The sequence below is a fragment of the Protopterus annectens genome, chromosome 1.part0 (genome assembly GCF_019279795.1).
Source record: "Protopterus annectens isolate FY-2018-M chromosome 1.part0, PAN1.0, whole genome shotgun sequence".
Taxonomy (NCBI): domain Eukaryota; kingdom Metazoa; phylum Chordata; order Ceratodontiformes; family Protopteridae; genus Protopterus; species Protopterus annectens.
In genome coordinates, this window is record NC_056725.1 from 439,647,965 (window position 1) to 439,669,912 (window position 21,948).

Genomic DNA, 21,948 nt, shown 5'->3' on the forward strand with positions numbered 1-21,948 from the left:
TCTGACCTGTGTATTTAACTGTATTTCTTATATCATACTGTAATAAATACAGTTGTTAATGTCAAGCTTTTACCTTTGTTTATTCAGCTGTGACTCTCAACTTGTGTATTCAGCTGTGAGTCTTCTATTGTATGTGCTTGTTAATGTGGAGTTTTTCTCCCGAGGCCTCCACTAAAAAAATGGGTTCACTTCGGCCCAGTGAACCATCCTGGTAAACAAATGCAAATAAATAAATTATATAATTCGGATTTTACTGCTGTAATAATGATGGCTCACTGCTCCCTGTGCATGTCTCTTTTAGATCCCTCACTGCTCAGGTCTAAAAATTAATTTATCACAAATAGTCAGTACCCACTTAGTTAGAGTTATATTGGGTGGGTACCTGAGCAGAGCAATCGGGGATTCAGAGTTCGGTGGGCATTACAATCCAGGGAAATGGATGGAGAATGTATCAACCATGGAGGTCAGAAATTAAATAATAATAATAATAATAATAATAATAATAATAATAATAATAATAATAATAATAATAATAATAATAATTGTGATGCCCGTGCCCTGGCCCAGCAATCAAGGAGCCTCAATCCTCACCACTAACACCAGTGAAGGGGGTCTCATATATGAGGAAAGGATAACAAATACACACAGTAAAGTGCAATTTCCCTTAAGAGCACACAGAGATCAGTCAGTCGGGCTGGTCACTCCCTTGCTCTCCAGGTCCCCAATAAGGTTCCTCACTGGCACAGTTATAGGGTCTAGATCTCAGCCTAGTGTGCAAGCTAAAACCTCCAGCAGCCTCTCTGTCCAACCAGTGCTTTGTTTCCCTGCCCAAGTAGCTGACACACACACACACACACACACACACACACACACACACACACACACACACACACACACACACACACACACACACACACACACACACACAAACACACGTTGCAAAGAGTTTATACAACCACACAGACACTCCTGGGGAAGGCTGGCACAGGTTCTCCAGCTGTGCTCCTTTTTAGCAGACTATATGGTAGTACCAGCTGCCACCACCCATTAATATTTATTAGCTACTCAAAGGCCCTTAAAAGGGTGTCCAGTTATTACTGTGCAATATTATTATCCAATTGGTAGTATAGCCCAGGGCTAAAGCTATTGAAGTGGCTTTGTACAATTTACCAAAGGCATGCAAGTACTCTAAAGAGCTTAAATTATCAATACAAAAACAGCCACAGTTGAAAGGGTTTAAAAATATTTAATAACAAATAGTCAAAACCCGTGGTGGTGGTGCTGCGGTAGCATTGTCGCCTCACAGTTAGACATTGCCCGTTCGATTCTCAGTAAGAGCGTCTTCTGTGTGGTGACATGCGTGAATGGGCATTCCTTCGTTGAAGGTTGTGCATTAGGCTTGGCAAGCCAGCATGTAAAAATCTACTGCCAATCATTAGCGGACCGGAGTTCCGTTGTGGCGACCCCTAACCGGGAAAAGCCGAAAGACACAACACAACAAGTCAAAACACAAGACAATACTTTTACTACACAGTGCTAGTCAAGAGTTCAGAGATCACAGAGAAATACTTAAAATAATTCAATAGTACAGTTCTGACATCACAGAAAAACACTTAGTCTAATCTTTCTAGTTTCTAGCTATTTCTTAGAGAAAAACACAAGTCTAAGATAAACTTTCATATAGAGCAAGACAGTGCTGGTCAGTTGGATGGTCAAGACCAAAATGCTTAATGCTCCCTGATTCTCTCTGCTTTTAAAATCTCATTCCTGGTTCACATTACATCATTCTTCACACTTCCCTGGGTTCCCAGGCTAACATAAACTACATTTACATTCTTCACCTCTAAGCAGAAACCAGAGCAATAACATACATTTATGCATGCAAATTCTGGCCATTAACTCTGGCCTTAAAACAATAGCAAGAATTCCTTCATCTAGACCGTCCAGAGCTGTGTTTACATCAAAGGATCACAACATGCTTTACTTGGTCAGCAGAGTGCACTGTTGTTACATTTTTTTCAGTTCCACATGTAACACTATTTTTACCATTTAAGACAACAAGCCTGTGGTTTACATTAATATGTACAGATGACAGAATTATCTCCAAAATTCTATCTGGCTAGGCTGGCAGCCTTCACCTATCTTCACCCAATCTTCACATATCTCCCCCCCTGGAGAACTCAAGCTAGTTTTTCAAGTAATCCTTGAGAAATGCTGCTTGAGTGAGTTAGGTTTATCTGAGTGTACCTTACCCCATTCCCTGTCTTGAGAGCCCATCTGCAATGGCATTGCTAATCACACTGTGGTGCTGCATGGACATGTCATATGCTTGCAACCCGAGGCTCCATCTTAGCAACTTAGAATTTTGCTGGCTGTCTCTGTTTAACCATGTTAGGGGGTTGTGATCTGTCATAACAGTAAATTTCCTTCCATACAGATAAGGCTGACATTTCTGCAGTGCCCACACTATGGCTAGATATTCCTTTTCTACAGCTGCATAGCATTCCTCCCTGGGTTAGAGCCTATGACTGAGATAAACCACTGGGTGATCTTCTTCTTCGGAAGAAATCTGGCTAAGTACAGCCCCCACCCCATGGTTCAAAGTATCCACCTGCACAACAAATTATTTGCTGTAATCTGGACTGGCTAACACAGGGAGTCATCCCAAAGCTTCTTTAAGCTTTTGGAATGCCTGCTCACATGCTGGTATCCACACTACCTTATCTGGCCTGTTTTTTCCTTGTCAGGTCTATGACGGGAACAGCTATGGCACTATAACTTGGGGCAACCTTTCTGTAGTACCCTACTGTCCCTAAAAATGCCCTCACCTGCTTTTTGGTAACAGGTGCAGCCCATGCCTAATGGCTTCCACTTTGGCAGGTTCTGGCCTTATCTTACCAATCCCCACTCTATGTCCTAGGTAGGATACCTCTGCCATACCCACCTGACATTTGCTCGGCTTAATGGTCAACCCTTCCCTTTGTAGTCTGCCATGCCGAAGGTGCTCTTTTCAGGAATCACTGTAGATGGCAATATCATCTAGGTAAGGACAAAACCTCCTGCTCCTGCGAGGATATGATCTACCAGCCTCAGGAAAGTTGCTGTTGCATTCTTCATCCCAAAGGGCATCTTTGTGAACTCATACAAGCCAAAAGGCATCACAAAGACTGACTTCTGTCTAGCACTGGGAGTCAAGGGCATCTGCCAATAACCATTGGTAAGATTGATAGATGTAAGATACTTAGCCCCACCCAGCTGCTCTAAAGCCTCATCTGTCCTAGGCATGTGGTAAGCATCTGACTGTGTGACTATCTAATTTCCTGTAGTCCACACAGAACCTGGTGCTGAGATCCTTCCTTGACACCAGCACCACTAGAGAGGCCCAGGGACTGTTGGACTCTTGAATCACCCCTAGTCCCAACATCTCCTGTACCTCTTCCCTCAGAGTCTGTTTGACTCCCTCAGGCACTCTTTAAGGCACTCTTTAAGGGGCCTGCCTAATAGGCCTTTGGGGACCTGTATCCACCTGATGCTGCCCAAGGTGGGTGCACCCGTGTTTCCCAGTGAACATGTCCCCACATTCCTGCAACACTGCTCGGATTTCTTGAACCTGGGAAGGAGATAGCTGCTGGGACATTGCTACTCCTTGCACTGAGGTGTCAGCCTGAGCCTCACTGAGGAGATCAGTCCCCAGATCTCCCTCAGACTCCTCCTGCAATCCACTGCAAATGCTCAGCAAAAGCGCCTCCCTATCATGGAAAGGTTTCATCATGTTAACACGGTACAATTTGTGCCCCTGCCTTCTGCCTAACAGTTCCACCATGTAATTAACATCACTTAACTTTCTTACCAAATTGTAGGGTCCCTTTCAAGCTGCTTGCAGCTTGTTGTGTTTGACAGGAATGAGAACCATTACCTGCTGCCTCACAGCATACTCTCTAGCTTGAGCATTCCTGTAATACCACACATTTTTCTGTTGTTGGGCTTCTGCCAGGTTCTCCTGGGCCAAGCCCATGAGTTCCCTGAGCCTTGTCCTGAGGTTTAGGATATATGCCACAACAGACTCCTTGTGAGACTTGCACTCACCTTCCCACACATCTCAAATTAAATCTAGAGGTCCCCTCACCCTATGCACATACAACAACTCAAAGGGTGAAAAACCTGTGGATTCCTGTAAGCAAATAACAGATGGGGCAAATATTTGTTCCACTCCCTCTTAAACTGATCTGTAAATGCCCGTAGCATGGACTTGATTGTAGAGTTTAACTTTTCAACAAGACCATTAGTCTGGGGATGATAGGGGGTGGACTTCATGTGCTTCACCCCACAGGACTTCCACAGACAAGCCAGCAGGTCTGACATGAAATTGGCACCTCTGTCAGTCAGTATTTCTTTTGGGAAACCTACCCTGCTAAAAATCTCTAACAACGTATTTGCAACCTTCTCTGACTCAATGGAGGACAAAGCCACCGCCTCAGGGTATCATGTAGCATAATCCACTACCACTAGGATATACTTTTTCCCTGTGGAACTTGGGGTACTCAGAGGATCCACACTATCCATAGCTACCTTCTGAAATGGCTCCTCAATCACAGGCAAAGGCATCAAAGGAGCTCTCACCATGTCTCCTGCCTTGCCTACCTATTGACACTGCTCAGAGGTCCTGCAATACCCTGTTATAGCTCTGGAAATTGCAGGCCAATAGAAGTTCTGCATAATACACCTCTTTGTGCATTTTATACCCATATGACTTGCAAAGGGAATATCATGGGCTATGGCTAGAAGCGCCAGATGGTAGGCTCTAGGCACTACCAACTGCTGTACTCTCTCACCTTCTAGCCCTCCCTCAGGGGTCCACTCTCTGTATAGTAACCCTTTGTCCCAGTATTCAGATTCCCCCTTTCCATGAGAATCAGTTGCCTCCCTAGCTACCTGCCTCAGGCCTTGCAATGTAGGGTCTGAGAGCTGAGCCTGTCTCAACTCTCTCCTTGTAACCCTTCCCAGCTCCCCTTCCACAGGAAGTCTGGCATCCTCTGACAGTGGTGCCTCACTGTCAGCCTGGGTACTACTACTCACCTCTACCTTTGCAGTCACTCTGTCCAAGGGACCATCAGTACCCCCGAGCAGATGTGGCTTACCTTCAGTCTCAATACTACAGGGTAGTTCCCTCCCTGAAGTAACTACCTCACCAGTCCTGGCTGCAAGTATGCAGTTTGTCTGGGTCTCCCCCAGGCTACCAGACCCACATGCTTGTCTCCTTGCCTGACTGCGTGTAAGTGCACAAACACATGGTACTGCCTCATCCAAATCCTTCCTTGTCAGGACATCTGCAGGATGGTAGTTTGGTACCCTTGTTGTCTCAAGATAACCTACTATTGGCATTTTGTCTTTCCCACTTACTGGCTCCCTCACCTTTTGTTCCCCACCTTGCCTCCATGGACACCTCTATGCCAAATGGCCCCACTGGTTGCATTCAAAACATTTAACCCTAGCTCCTGGATGTGTACCTGAACTAGTGGCTTCCCCTGCTACTGTCAGATTCTGTTGGAGCAGTCTGTGCTGCCCATCATGGTACCTTTAGACCCATTAGCAGTACTGAGGATCCCTTTCCTGTGCAGGGATGCCCTGCTTGCCAGGTATAGGTCTCCCTTCTTCCCCAACTCATCTGAAGTGGCACATTGTCTATCAGCTAACCAGATCCTCATATCCTCAGGCAAAGTGCCAAGGGCTTGTTCCCTCACCAAAAGGTCTGCCAGCCCTTCAAAAGTGGTGACCTGACATCCACTTACCCACCTATGGAAATAAGTGCTCAGTTCAGCAACATATTCATACACACTTTCATCTGCCTTGCGTCTGTGCTCACAAAACTTTTTCCTATACACTTCAGGTGTTTGCTTAAACAATTCTAACAAGTGATTTTTAACAGCAGTATAATCAAAACATGCAATGTCAGATATTTTTGACAAAACAGTTACAGATTTACCATGGCATAAGGGGTCAGGAACAGTATCCAGAGATTTTGGTCAGCATCATACTGTTTGCATACCCTCTCAAACATATGAATGAAACTATCAAAATTATCCCCATCTTTAGACTGCAGAAGAAATTTACTGACCTTTTGTGCTTCTGGGGTCCAGTTACTCCTTTCCCCATTACCTCCATGACTGCCGAAGAGTCAGCATTTCCCTCTCATGCTTCCTCTGTCGCTCCTTTTCCTTGACTTCCAGGCATAGCAGTTTCTCATTCTCCTCAGCCTGTAGACTCATCAGTCTCTCATCTGCTTCTATCTCCAAACTCCTGGCATCCAACTCAAGTCTCTTTAGCTCCAGATGGATTTTTAAATCCTCTTCAGAAAGGTTGAGCTGTCCATTCTCCGAGGGTGTTATATCTCCATTGCCAGTCTGATTCTCCTCCTGGTTGCTGTTTTCTGATGCAGCTGTAACCAAGGCTGCAATCAGGTCTGCCTTAGTCAGGTTTCCATGCACCAGTCCCTAGCCTGGCACATCTCCACCAGCTGGATCCTTGTCAGCTTTCCATACTCCTCTGCTGACGTGCTGCCTGCTCACCCTGACTAATTAAGCTAACAAAAGAAATAAAACAATTGTGATCTGAACTCTGAGTTTTCACTGCGTGGCTGATTTAGAGTACAAAACACCTTCAAAGCTCACCTTACGCAAGCTACAGGAATTCACTCTACCTACATCACTACAAGCCAATTAGTATTTGTCAACCAATTAATATGTGGTATGAATATTCCACCACTGCCAAACAATTAATATGTGATGCCCATGCCCTGGCGCAGCAATCAAGTAGCCTCAATCCTCACCACTAACACCAGTGAGGGGCATCTCATATAGGAGGAAAGGATAACAAATATACACAGTAACGTGCAATTTCCTTTTAGAGCACACAGAGATCACAGTAAACCAGGGCTGGTCACTTCCTTGCTCTCCAGGTCTCCAATAAGACTCCCCACTGGCACAGCTATAGGGTCCAGATCTCAGCCTAGTGGGAAAGCTAAAACCTCCAGCACCCTCTCTGTCCAACCAGTGCTTCATGTCCCTGCCCAAGTAACTGACACACACACACGAACACGGACACACGCACACACGCACACACACACACACACACACACACACACACACACACACACACACACACACACACACACACACACACACACACACACACACACACACACACACTTTAAGAAGAGTTTATACAACCACACAGACATTCCTGGGGAAGGCTGGCACAGATTCTCCAGCTATACCCCTTTTTCCCATACTATAAGGTAGTACCAGCTGCCACCAGCCACTAATATTTATCAGCTACTCAAAGACCCTTAAAAGGGTGTCCAATTATTACTGCACAATATTATTATCCAATTGGTAGTATATCCCAGGGCTAAAGCTATTGAAGTGGCTTTGTACAATTTATCAAAGACATGCAAGTTATCTAAAGAGCTTAAATTATCTCTGCAAAACAGCCACAGTTGAAAGAGTTTAAAAATATTTAATAACAAATAGTCAAAACACAAGACAATACTTTTTACTACACAGTGCTAGTCAAGAGTTTAGAGATCACAGAGAAATACTTAAAATAATTCAGTAGTACAGTTCTGACATCACAGAAAAACACTTAGTCTAATCTTTCTAGTTTCTAGCTATTTCTAAGAGAAAAACACAGGTCTAAGATAAACGTACATATAGAGCAAGATAATGCTGGTCAATTGGATGGTCAAGACAAGAATGCTTAATGTTCTCTGATTTTCTCTGTTTTTAAAATCACATTCCTGGTTCACATTACATCATTCTTCACACTTCCCTGGGTTCCCAGACTAACAGAAACTACATTTACATTCTTCACCTCTGGGCAGAAACCAGAGCAATAAAGGGCATTTATGCATGCAAATTCTGGCCATTAACTCTGGCCTTAAAACAATAGCAAGAAAACCTTCATCTAGACCAACCAGAGCCACATGCTTTACTTGGTCAGCAGAGTGCACTGTTGTTACATTTTTTTCAGTTTCACATGTAACACTATTTTTACCATTTAAGACAACAAGCCTGCGGTTTATATTAATATCTACAGATGACAGAATTATCTCCAAATTTCTATCTGGCTAAGCTGGCAGCCTTCACCTATCTTCACCCAATCTTCATAATAATAATAATAATAATAATAATAATAATATTAATAATAATAATAATAATAATAATAATATCTTTACTTCAAAATGGGAGGAGGGGAGTTTCCATATTTATCAAGGATATCCACACCTCCAGGTTAGTGGCATTGCATGAAGTATCGGAGACCATCCATGTGCAAATAACAGTGGGCAAGACTGCTTTTCAGTTTATAGCATCCTACAGACCACCCTCTCAAAGTCAGGAATCCCACTCTGCTTTCCTGAAAACATTGGAAAACATGAAGATCTCTCCAAACACCATTATATTGGGTGACTTCAACTACCCAAACATTGACTGGGAGCATTACTTAAGCCCCAGCACCTTAGCCCAAAGGTTCCCGGAAATTATAAACTCAAATGCTATGGAACAACTAGTCACCACTCCCATAAGAGGGGACAACATACTAGACCTGATCATTACCAACATGGGAACTCTATGCTCCACACCAGAAGTATATCCTTCATTGGTAAGATAAGACCATAAATTAATTTCACTGGATGTCCACATCCCGACCCCACCCCCAGCCCAGAAAACCACAGTGAAAAACTTCTCAAAAGCAAACTTCTCACTTCTCAAAACCAAAGTGGAATCCTTCAAGGCCCCAGGGCCAGTGGAAACTATGGCCCAAACTGCAGAATCCTATATAAATGCATTCTACGGACATCTCCAGGAATGCATGGATCATGCTATCCCAAACAAAACCAAGACCCAATCATCCAAAGGCAGGCGTCCAGTCTGGTGGACCCCTGCCATAAATAAACTGTACAACAGAAGGAGGAAGCTACTACATGATAGAGCAAAATCCCTAATAGGGAAGGCATCTCTGATCAGTACTAGCAAAAAATTACGATCCCTCATAAAATCCTCCAAGGCCAGCTTCAAGAGAAAAATTGCACAGGACACCAAAGACAATCATAAGGCTTTTTCAGTTATGTTAGGAACCTGGGATGCAACTCCCAGACTTGCTCTGAGTTGATTCTAAATGACAAAAAATACACTGAACCCACAGACATCGCCAATATCCTGGCAGACAGGTTCAGTGCAAACTCCCCCCCCCCAAAAGAGCAAGTATCTATCCCGGCAGAGGGCTGCCTCCCAAACATCTCTGATGCTCAGGTGAAGGCTGCCCTCTCCAAAGCAAAAAACACTGCTTCCATGGGACCAGATGGCATCCCAGGTTGCGTCCTACATGAACTCCAAGAGGAACTAATCCCTCAAATAAAACAGCTATACAATCTCAGCCTCACTACAGGATATGTGCCCACAGAATGGCGTACAGCAACAGTGGTCGCACTCCACAAAGGTGGAGCCTCTACAGACCCTGGAAACTATCGCCCCATAAGCCTGACTAGCTTAGTCTGCAAGGCTATGGAGAGGATCATCATGGAGCTCATAAACAAAGACATTGGGGACCTACAGACACTAGATCCTACCCAGTTTGGCTTTGTCAAGGGCAGATCCTGCCTTTTGAACCTGGTTGACTTCTTCGAAACAGTCACCAAAGCCATAGATGAAGGGATGGTAGTCCACACAGCCTAACTGGACCTTGCAAAGGCATTTAAAACAATACGCTACTCGGGCATCATAGATAAGCTATCCAGCTTAAATATAAACCCCTATGTCACAAGATGGGTCGCAAACTGGCTCAAAGACAGAACCCACAGAGTGAGAGTTGCTGGAGCCATGTCAGACTCGAAACCGGTCACAAGTGGTGTCCCACAGGGTTCTGTCCTGGGACCACTCTTGTTCGGTATATACTTTTCCGAGGTACAGGCAAACGTGGGAGGACTATGGCTCACCAAGTTCGCAGACGACTGCAAACTGGGCGCCATAATCGACTCTCCAGCTGACACAAACATCCTTCAAAAAGGTCTCACAGAGACAGATAACTGGTGCCAGCACCATGGTTTAAAGCTAAATGCCAAAAAATGTAGAGTCATACCCTTTGGCAAAAACAATGTGCACACAAATTACCACATAGGTGGAAACCCATTAAGTACAGAGAAAGTTATTAGGGACCTGGGGACCCAAGTTGATAGCAATTTCTCCTTTGAAAACCACATTGCCAAAGTGGTTAGAAAGACCTTCTACATAGCCCACCTCATCAAAAAGGGTTTCACATCTAGATCAAGAGAGGTAATCGTGCCCCTTTATTCATCCCTCATCAGGCCCATCATAGAATACAATGCCCCTTTTGGGATGTACCTTACCCGACACCTGCAGCAATTAGAAAGACCCCAAAAGTATCTCACCAAGAGGATCTAAGAAGGTCTAACACAGACAAATGATTAGAGTCTAGGTCTATCTGCTTTGTATAGCAGCTCCATAAATTTCCAACTAGTGATGAAAACCTTACTTGCTCTGGCATTTCTGCCTAAAGAAGAAGTCCTTCCTGCTTTTTATTCATTACGAGACTCATTCCCAGTGGAAGGAAAAGAAATGATTAGGTACTTCAATGACTGGCATATGTTGGGTAAATTGAGGAAATTCAGTATGAGGACTACAGCCCTCTCTAGATTTCCTCCCCTGTTCCCAGTGTAATTTTGGAATGTGTCAGATTTAAATCCCCTGCTTTTACCTGGTACAGAAAATTCCATTGAGGCATGGCGCAGGAAGCTGAAGTGTTTGATTTGTAGTAAGGTAACTAACTTGTCTGTTTTGATTTCAGCTCTTGCCTGGGAACAGAAGAAGACAGAAGAGCTAAGAGTGCACATGTCAACAAGATGTCCTCCACCTCCTAAAAAGAGGAAGTTGTTGCAGCAACATTGTCAATTTGAAAGTATATTGAAGAACGAGTCGATGTATAGTCTGGTAGAATTTTTGAAAGCTATCAGTAGAGTATTAAAAATGTGATTTAATGGTTTTCCAAATGGCATTCTGTTTGTGGGTATTACTTAATCACTAAGTCTGCACTTTACCCTGACTTGATGTGGAGTTTCAAAGCACTGATTCACTGTTTTTGGTATCAGAATTGCAATGGGATGTGAATAAAGTTCTAATACCAGATTTTCAATGTTATGATATTGCTGTTTAAAATGTTAATCTTATGAAAGTTCGGCAATCTAAATTTCACTGTTATGGTCTCGACATTAGGATTTCAATATTCCAGTTATTCAAATATATGAAGTAGATCCATATATATGTGTGTCTGTATAGCTATCGACTTGTCTATATAAGACAGCGCAGTGGTGCAGCAGTAGCATTGTCACCTCCCAGCAAGAGGCTCTCCGGTTTGAGTCTTGGCTGGAGTGCCTTCTGTGTGGAATCTGCATGTCCTCCCTGCATTCCTGTGGGTTTCCTCTGGGTGCTCTGCTTTCCTCCCACGTTACAAAGACGTGTGTCTGGAGCATTTCTTCCTGGGCCTCTGCTGAAAATTGGCTTTGTTCCAAGTTGGACTTTCCCAGTTAAATGTTAAATACATTTATATTTGTCTATCTATCTACCTATATGAATTTGCTTACCAAGATAATCCCAATGGATCTTTTTTATACCTATCACAGGTTGTAAAGGACAAAACAACTGCACTAATATCTGAATGGACAAAGATTTGACTGATATCAAACAGATAGTTGAATTGAACACATGTAAGAAGTGGAACAAGAACTGATGAATGCAGAAATATAAACCTAAACAGCTAAAATATTTACCAGTGCTTTCTAAAAAAAATACTTTGTAGTACCTAGAATGCTATGTACTATATGCATAATTCAACTGAATTAGGAGAGAAGGAAGGGAATGCAAAGAAAAGATGTCATGGATATAAAAACAGAAAGGAAAAATGGAGATTAAAGTAGGTGGAAAGTTAGGGTAAAGTGATAGGTAGTTGCTAAGAGGTGAGGTAGGGTGGCAGGTAAAGAGAATGTTTACTAGAAAGACATTTGGGATGGTGAAGAAAAATTGGTAAATTGGTGAAAAGAGTTTATGCAGGATGTCTGTTGAAGGTACATGTTGTAGCTTTCCCAAATGAAAACATGACATTTAAGAGTTGATCTGAATTCAGAAGTGATATTTATGATTTTTGACATTAAAAAGAATAGATTTCTGTAGTTTGGGAGCAAGAACCCAAAGGATGTCTACACTATGGAATAGGTTCCCCATCCATTCAAAACAGAGTTTACCCCTGACCCTATTCAAATGAAACATTGACAACTGAATGGGAAATTCTAAATGTATCCAGTTTCCCCTACATTCCTTTTGGTCAGTAGCCATAAATAAGAAAAGTATTATCCTAACTAGCAACCCCCCTCCCCACAAATCCTTAGATACCTTCCTAATAACACCCTCCCATATGATATTTGGGACCCAAATGGTTTGGGGTGGGTGGTTTGGCCTTTAAGGGTCCCAGTGATCATTAGCCTAATAACAATCTATGAACCTATGAAATGAAAATCTGTAGCTGCTTAGTTAAAGCTTAGTTAAATTCAATTTACATATCTACAATGGCATCAAGAAAACTCATCAAAAACTAGGCATCCTACATAGAATAAAGTAATTCCTTACAGATTCTCTCAAGGTAACTCTAGCTGCCACTTATCACTTAACCTTTCTCCTACATGGACTCCCCATGTCATGACCAAACTACAAGCCTTACTTAGGTCGAAACTTGAGCAGTGCTATAGCAAAGTCATCAGATTCACTTGAAACACACCCTACTCTACCCACCCCTATTTAGTACTAAAAACACTTAACTGGCTTGAGCGTTCTCACCACCTATTTTATTCTCAACTCACCTTAATAAATAAAGTCTTCCATACCCCATCTGCCTATACAGCAATTAAAATCCTAAACTAATAGTATCTTCCAAATCGTCCCCATCTGTCAAATAATAAACAACGGCTTGCCATCTACAAACCACAATGAGCTGCAGGGATCAGTATATTTTATTTTTTTTTTTAATTTTACATTTGCTAACCTGGGATGTCTGACTGAGCTGTAAAGGCCCTTTTTCAGAGTGGCTCGGGGAGAAAAGCTCCACATAGAAAAATTACAGATACATTTAGATATTTAGCCATGATCAGTATATACAGAAATTACAATAGACATGTTTTTACAGTGGTATGCAGCACATCAACAGCTACAGTGGAGAAAACAAAGAAGAAAATATTAATTTAAAAATAAAGGTAATTAATAGATTTGTGATGTACAGCTGAAATTTGGAACATAGGTAGAATACATACATAGTACACAAGTACAGTACATACCATTGTACATTAGCCAGTGTTTGTGAGTAAGAGTGAAAATTATTATCAAGTACTCTAGGTTTAGTATGTGTACCTTATCCACTTTCACTAGCCTGGGGAGCAGTCATGGGACTGCCAACTTTGCTTGAGATGTTGCCTAATGAGGTTTTTAAATGAGGCTTTGGAAAATGTGTTTTGTATGCTAATCGGGAAAGAGCTCCATTTTTTTGCCACTGAACTACTATATAGTGTGTCTCCAAAGCTATTGTAGCTGTTGGTGACTTCTAGTAGTAGTTTGCTTAATGATCTAAGAGGCATTTTGGCTGAGTGATGTTGTACTAGGTTTTTGAGGGCAGGACACTTATTCGGGAGGTAATAGAATGACAGAGGCAGAGCTGATTGTAGGTTAGGAGGTTGGGCAGTTCAAGCCAGTGGAGCTGTCTCAAAGCAGTACAGTGATGAGTTCTATATGAGCAATTTGCAACAAAGCAGGCGATTCTGTTATAGTAGGCTTCCATTTTGCTTAGTTCAGTTTTGTTGAGATTAGTCAGAATGGGAGATGCATAGAGTGGGGTGGATAGAAGTTGGGAGCAAGCAATGGCTGATCTTTTGTTGTTGGTAAGAAATGATTTGATACTGTAGAGTGATCTCAGTTTGGCATGTACTTTTTTAATAGTTAAGTTGAGATGACTATCAAATTTTAGGTGGGAGTCTATGGTTATTCCCAATAGCTTAGCCTGTGCCACTGGAGTTACTGGAATAGCATTTGTGGAGTACATAATGAATTGACTGTTATCAGTGTTTTTGTTAGAACTGGTTATAATTATAAGCTGAGTTTTCCTTGGACTGAGAATAAGTTGGGCTTTGGTAAGGTAGTTTTTAACGTCAGAGAATGCTAGTTGAGTTGAATGCAGGAGGGTGGTAATGTTTTGTGCAGCACAGATTATGGTAGTATCATCTGCATACTGAATGATAGATGCATGCTGTGTGGAGGTATGGAGGTCATTTGTGAAGATTATGAATAGCAGTGGTCCTAAGATAGAACCCTGTGGGACTCCTATAGTTATGGGCAGCTGAAGAGAGAGAGAATTTTCCCATTTCACAGCTTGGTACCTGTCAGTTAAGTAGCTTTGGAACCAGGTAAGAGTGGAATTTGATAGGTGATATTGGTTTAGTTTGTTTAGCAGGATTTGGTGTGAGACTGTGTCAAATGCTTTGGACATATCCAAAAAAAAGAGTTGACACCTGCAGGCCTTCATTTTTGAGATGGTTTACTGTGTCTGTGAAGCAGAGGAGGGCTGTAGTGGTACTATGGGCAGGTCTGAAACCATGTTGAGTAGATGACAGAATGTTGCTGTCTAGGAGATATTTTAGCACTGAGCATGGATGCATTTTGTCTAGGACTTTTGCCAGGGGGAAGAGTATAGCAATGGGTCTGTAGTTATTAAGTTCAGTGGAGGTTCCACCTTTATGTATGGATGTAACAGGATATTTTCCCGAGTTTGAGCACATAGTTTTCAACAACTGATTGTTGGTTTTGCTGCTGTTGTTGATTTGCCCAGGGATGAAGATAGTGGGGTTATTATGTTCTGACAATTGTGTTGGAGCAGTTTGTGTTGGACAGGATGAATTTGGGCCTGGATTGTAGTGGATGTCCCTACTTATGGTGAGCCTGGTGTTAAAATGGTGGTACAGATGTTAGAGTTCGGTGATGAGTGTGAGAAAGTATTGTGTTTTTTGGAGTAGGAATTAGAGCATATGTGTTTATTTCTGAATTGGTCTATTATGTAGCTCTTGAACAGTTGTGGGCAGATATTAGTATAATGTGCGGTGTATGCATATGCGAGTGCATAATATAGTGTTGTGCTACTAAGTTTAGGGATATTGCTAGAGTGATAACTTGTGGAGTTATAAAGAATTATGAGAAGACAGACTAGACTTAGTTGTGTGATAGTCATGGTTATAAAGTTTAAGTTGGTTCTAGGTGGAGGTGTGGATAGAAATTATATGGTTGCACTATATGTGGATGGGTAAGTAGTGTTGGGTGATATAATAATGCCTAGTGGGAATGAGAGTGGTTTGAAGTATTTTGTGGTGGAGCAAGTGGGTGTGGCGTAATGTTATCTGACTTGAGGAGCTGTGATTGGTGGAGGTGATGTAAGGTTGAGCTGTGGGCATGGTTGTGATTACTATAAATGTAGAGGTAGTGGGGGTGGGAGGGACTAGGGGGCAGGGCAGGGGAGTGGAGAGAGCCTGAGCATTAACGAGGGCGAACGGAGTGGGGCAGAGCCCACCAAGACAAGAGTAATGGGCAGCAAAAAATAAGTAATTCTTTACAAATATGAACACTTTAAACAAATTCCTGAGGTCTAATGGCTTACCAGCAAGCAGAATTCAATTGCTGAAGAACACTTGTGTCCTGGTGGGAGACTAGTAATTTAAAGATGGCTCCATGCTCAGAAAGATTCTAATATAGATGTAGCATTAGGGGATATATTCCAATAGTGTAGCTGGAACTTGGGGGGATATATTCCAATAGTGTAGCTGGAACTTGGAATACAATTCCGATATCAATCAGATCTATCACATACTATCACCCCTTCAAACCATTACTATAATACTTATTTTCTGCTTCCCGGCTTTGTTCCTGCTCCTCATATTGGAATCAACTCTCTAAGATCCTTCATCACCTTTCTTATACTGCCTTATAAAGCACTAAATTCAGATAACCTGCTTATCCACTTCTAATACCTCACTTTATTGTACTTTCTAAATTACTATACCTACTACTAATTAGCACAACCAAATTACTATTCCATCACTACTTCTCTATTAATTCCCAAACTTCTTTATCTTCTGTCATGCCTCACCCTGTTGTATTTCTATCTTATACACCACTCTTCTATCTGTGAAGTTTCAATACAAGACTTGTAAATTTAATGGTTTTGAATATCAATACAACTGCTATTATACTGTTATGCTATGTGTTCACTGAAACGTCATTGCAAAATTTGTTATTGTAAATATTGATTGCATTAAATATGATACCTTGGTGCTTTTCTCCCCAGACCTCCACTGAAAAAGGGCACCTGTTCCCAGTCCGACTTTCCTGGCAAACAAATATCAATAAATAAATAAAACTTTATAAATGGAATCTGAAGAATTTGGGCACATGAATGTTATGGATCATGACTTGATAATACATATATAGTTCTAGTGGAAATTTTGCGTAAAATTAAAGGAAAATATTCCATAGTTATTAATCTGTAGACTATGGAACCTAAAAGGAGGTTGGATCTTTATTGAATCAGGAAACACTTGACCTGTGAAAATACAGAACAAGGTTATTACCTTTGACGTGCTAAGGTAATAAAAGGGTAGACAGAATTGGAAGTCATTTAAAGAAAGGATTTTTGAAGGAGGCAGCTGGTACTTGACGAAACACTTTCTGTGAGCAATTGCCTAAGTTTTCATACCATAGCAATGCAGAAGACAAACTTATTCAAATGAGATTTATAGAACTTAATGTATAAAATAATTTCAGTGCATATGCCAAATTACCTAGCTAGTCTAGAAAGCATTACAATAGATACAATTCATCTAAAGCTTCAGGAAAGCCATGATAAAAACATGCCAATAATATCAACTGAGTGTCCTGAATATAAACTAAAGAAAAGCGTGATATAAACCAAAAAAAAAAATGGAAAAAATGATATAGCAGAGACTTATGGGGCTCTGTTCTAAAGAAAGAGCCAAAGTACAGGTACTGGAAGAATTGATTTAACTCAGTCACTCCAATGGAGCTCAGTAAGTTTGCACTGTAACTTCCAATGGGCGGAGCCTAAGGCTTTTGACAGAATCAAATTATGTCTTCACATTTCAAACAAATGTCCATATCTCTGGAACCATAGGAGCTATGAAAGATGTATGAATGGCAAACTCTTCAGCACAAACTGTTTTTATAGTGGTAATATTCTTTAGATTCTAAGTCATAAACAGAATTTTACAAGTCACAGTAAACACAGTAACAATTACATTTGCAATATGTTGTAAACAACTTACAATATCTCAGCAACCACTCAAGTCACACATATTCTGTCAACAGCATTTTATTCATCTAACTGAGAGCTTTCGTATGAGTCTAAGGAGTTCTGTCTGTGTAACTTTGTTGTTGAGGTATTTAAAAATGTGAAAATTATATCTATATAAATTAATATAATAAAAATAGCAGTTAATATCTATTTACCTTTACTAGACAGATGTCAACTATTGATGCAGTTGAGTTCGCCATTGTGTAAGCTTTAAGGTGAAATCATTTAACACTTTGTACATAGCATGGTTTTGCAATTAATGATGCAAATATGAACAGGCAATATATGATGCCTAAATGTGTCAGTAAAAGTTAATTGCAGATGCACCTGGAGCCATCACTTGGATGTAATAAGTTAAACAAACCCTCTCCTGTTTTTGTCAAATAAACTTTATTGTTTTCTTGCATTTTTTCAATAGCAAGTAACCAGTATTCAATTAAAATATCAATATAATAATAATGCTAAAGAAATGCAACTTCAAGTAACAATTCCAACCATATACAATACTTCCAAAGGCCTGGATATAGTAAATAATACTGTTGAAGTTCCAATGCTGAAAAAGAAAAAAAAATATTTCTATCCTTTCTCCTCTCTTTTTTCTTCCTTTCCATTCTCTTACTTTAATTTAAATGACCAGAGGCAAAATTATGTTGATAAAGGTTAGTAAGAGATCACTTTCATCCAAGGATTGTTGTAAATGGTTTGGGATGTATCCTTTGTTCTTTTACTTTAGTGTCTCCATGAGCTGTTTCTTTTATGAGGCCTGGGAAGTCTTCAAAAGATTATGAGTTTTTTTCTCCATTTTTAGTAATACATTTCATCTCTATCACAAGTATTGTCCATTAAAAAAAAAATATCATTTTTCAAGTAACATTCCTCATTAACACTGAACAAAATTAAAAACTTGAATAATGAAAAGATGTCAAAAATAAAGCTTTCAAAAACCATTTACATTTCTCTAATGTAATTTTATGGAAGAAAAATCAAATAGCACATGTCTAGCCTGCATTACAGTCTTGTAATCGTCTCCAGCATTGCATTTTATCACTTCTATTAAATTTAGCTAATTTATTTCAAGTCAAACATTATCTATGTAGAAATTTGCAGGTAAATATGTGCCAGAAATGAGACCAAGAGGTATGCTTAACAGATGATAATATTTGAGATTTATTCTCAGAAGTGAAATAAGACATATGACCTAATGTGATATGATTCCAAAAGTATAGATTTAAATTTACTTTATATTTTATAAATATTTTGTAAAGTTTTGAAATTAGCTTATCAATTTTTGATTTCTTATATACAATTTCATAGACAAATTGTACTAATTTGTGGATTTCTTTAAATAGTGAGTGCGTGAGGGATAAAAATAGTTCATGTGTCTGTGTTTTCACACTTTGTAATAATAGTCAATCCTGAGTGTTTAAATCAAATTCTATAATAAGTTGTTGAGTATCTTTAACTTTCAGTTCTTTAAAACATTGTTGCCAACAAACAAACAAAATTCTTGGACTTCCAAATGGTGAATATATATGTCCATGTATTTTATTAAAAGAGTTCTTGGAAATACTAAAAGGAACTGATAAACTGAAATCTCCAACAGGCAAACTGGAGCGACTCAAAAACAAAATACTGACCAAAAATAGTAAAAGCAGCACCAGAGACAAAGTGTTTATTAAAATAAAATGAATACAAAACAAAAGGTAAGTGCTTTCACACAAGTTGTTCTTCATCAGACATCTGTTTCATCAAGAATCACATTTAAATACTTGCATCAATGTATCATTGACCAAACAGAACAACATAATCATTACCTATGTATAACTCTGGCTGGACCTCAATGACAAGGTCTCTTTAAAACCTGTGGTTATATCCAGATAAGATAAATAATTCAGGACTAAACAAGAAAAAAAGAAGAATACAATAAAGGTAATAATGTTGCAGATAATATATTGTGTCTTTCGGCTTTTTCCCGGCTAGGGGTCACCACAGCGGAACTCTGGTCCGCTAATAATTGGTAGTGGATTTTTACGTACCAGGTTACCAGCTCTGATGCACAACCTTCAACGAAGGCACACCCCATTCACATATGCCTCCACACAGAAGACGCTCCAGCTGAGAATCGAACGGGACAACGTCTTGCTATGAGGTGACAATGCTACCGCAGCACCACCACCGCAGTGTTGCAGATAATATATATTAATTACAAACATGAAATTATCAAAATTCCTAGCACAAAAGCACAAAAGATAAACAAAAAATCTATCAAGCTATCAATCACTACTGAACCAAACCTATAACTTTGTGAAATAACAAGAAAAAAACTATCTGAGTTTTACAGGAGATAGTCCCCAGAATTCAGCAATGCTCCATGTAAGAATAGCATTATTCTTACATGGAGCGTCCCGTGTCTGTATAGAACAGCACCGCACCTTGCATATGCATCAAGGAGTGCTGCTGTATTCTTACGTGGACACGGGTCTGTGTATGAGCACAGGGGGGGGTGTCCAACAGCAGTGCTCTTACAATATACACACCCCCTGCACTCCAAAGTTGCCGTATGGCAATACAAAAGCTGAGAAAGTGTCAATGGACACCTATTAGCATCCATGAACATACTTCTCAACCTCTTAGAGCAAAACATCTGGACAAAGCCTAAAATAATAGGTTTTTCATTAGTGTGACTTTTCTGAAGGATGTGGAGTCTTAAACTCAAATGTTTGTCATTATTTAAGCAAAAATCTAGACATTCTGTAAAAATCTGTACAGTTGAGAGGTATGTCCATGGATCTTACCTCACAACTATTTTTGAAATGTGTACAGATAGTTGACTCATATATTTTGGTGTGTTCCTCCTAAAATGTGTACCTCCCTGACTCCACGGGACCAAAACATTAAGCTAATGCAAAACTTATTTATTCTATCAACATTCTAAGTTTGTAAGAGCATTACAAAGATAATGGTGCAGAAAGCAATGTGCAAACCCCTACAGTAACTAAAAATAAGATACATATGTATTTTTTTTTTCTATCCGCAATAAAGTTTAAGCATAGCTGAGCAGGAATGTGCGTCACACAGCTATACTCAGCCTAGCTTACACATCCCAATGAGCTAAATGCAAATATACAGCCAAAACAGTGTCAAGTGAAATAGCGTAGTGGTTACAGCTTTCGCTTAGCAAGCAAGTATTTGCAGATTGAATCCCCATGCAGTCCATTCATTTTTATCTGTTAAAAAAGCACGAAAATATATTTTGTTATCAGTAGGTAGTGAATAATATATCCAAATGTGAGGTGTCGGTATAGTACAGATGTAAAACCCCCATAGAAACACAAGTGTCCCATGTAGCATAGCCACAAAAGAATGTATTGTAATGAAAGCGCATAGGGGGATGCTATGGAAGGTAGACATACATATCATAATATGTCATTTATGAGGAATCAAACCCACAATGCTGATAGTCTGTAAAATGAAAGCTGCACAATGCTAACTTGTGCTCAGCTATGCTTAGCCAGTATATGCATTGCTTAAATGTAAATTCTAAACAGAAATTAGCATAGCTAACCAGATTTGTACACTGGTAAGCAGTGCATAGCATCTACCCCTTTAAGCAATGCATATACCAGCTAAGCGGGTTTGCCCAGTGCTTAGCTTACCTTAGCAAATTAAAAACTGTCCAATCACAGCAAAGAATAGGAAATTGGCCATATTTAAACCTTGCAGGTGGGAATACAGATCATAACTGGTTGTTGCTCCTCACTGTAGACACTATGGATGGTGTTGGAGAGGTTGTGCACTTTTGGGTACAGCACTGGGGCATACAAGAGTCCAGGGTCATGGTCAGCCTCCTTGTAAAAAACATGATATGAAACTGCTGCAGGACCAGTACCAGGGCTCCCAATGCAGGCTTATGAACGTCTTGCCCATAATCTCACCAGTGCCACTGCATCCCTCAGACTGGTGAGCAAGACTGGCACCATTTTGAAGACTTGAAGCAGAGGAAGAGGGAGCTCTTGGACCAGTGGGTCCAAGATGCATGGCAGAGGGATGTCCAAGGCATATGTAAGTATTAATATCAATAACTGTTTACCAAAGTCCAGCCTGTGTATGTTATGGATAAGTATGCATAAATGTTTCTCTGTCTTCTTTACAGCTCCAGCTGAGTGGGCTGTGAACCAGGAAGTCCATGCAAGCAGGCTGCTAAGGCTGTGTTGTGAGGCTGGTGAGTAACACTCTAGCTTGTAGTATTCATATCAATTAAATATAAAGAAGTAGAATGCCACCTTGCAGTATTAATTATTGTACTGAATAAACCAGGCAATATTACAGTAATAGTCTCCTGTAGGTTATATATAAATAAAACTGCAACTGCCTGTCAATAAAATTCAAAACCCTGGACTCGCTGTGTTTACTTTGGTAGTGTATGAACTGAAATGTGTACAAGTTATGCACAGCAACTATAGATCTGAAAGCATTAAGCAATCA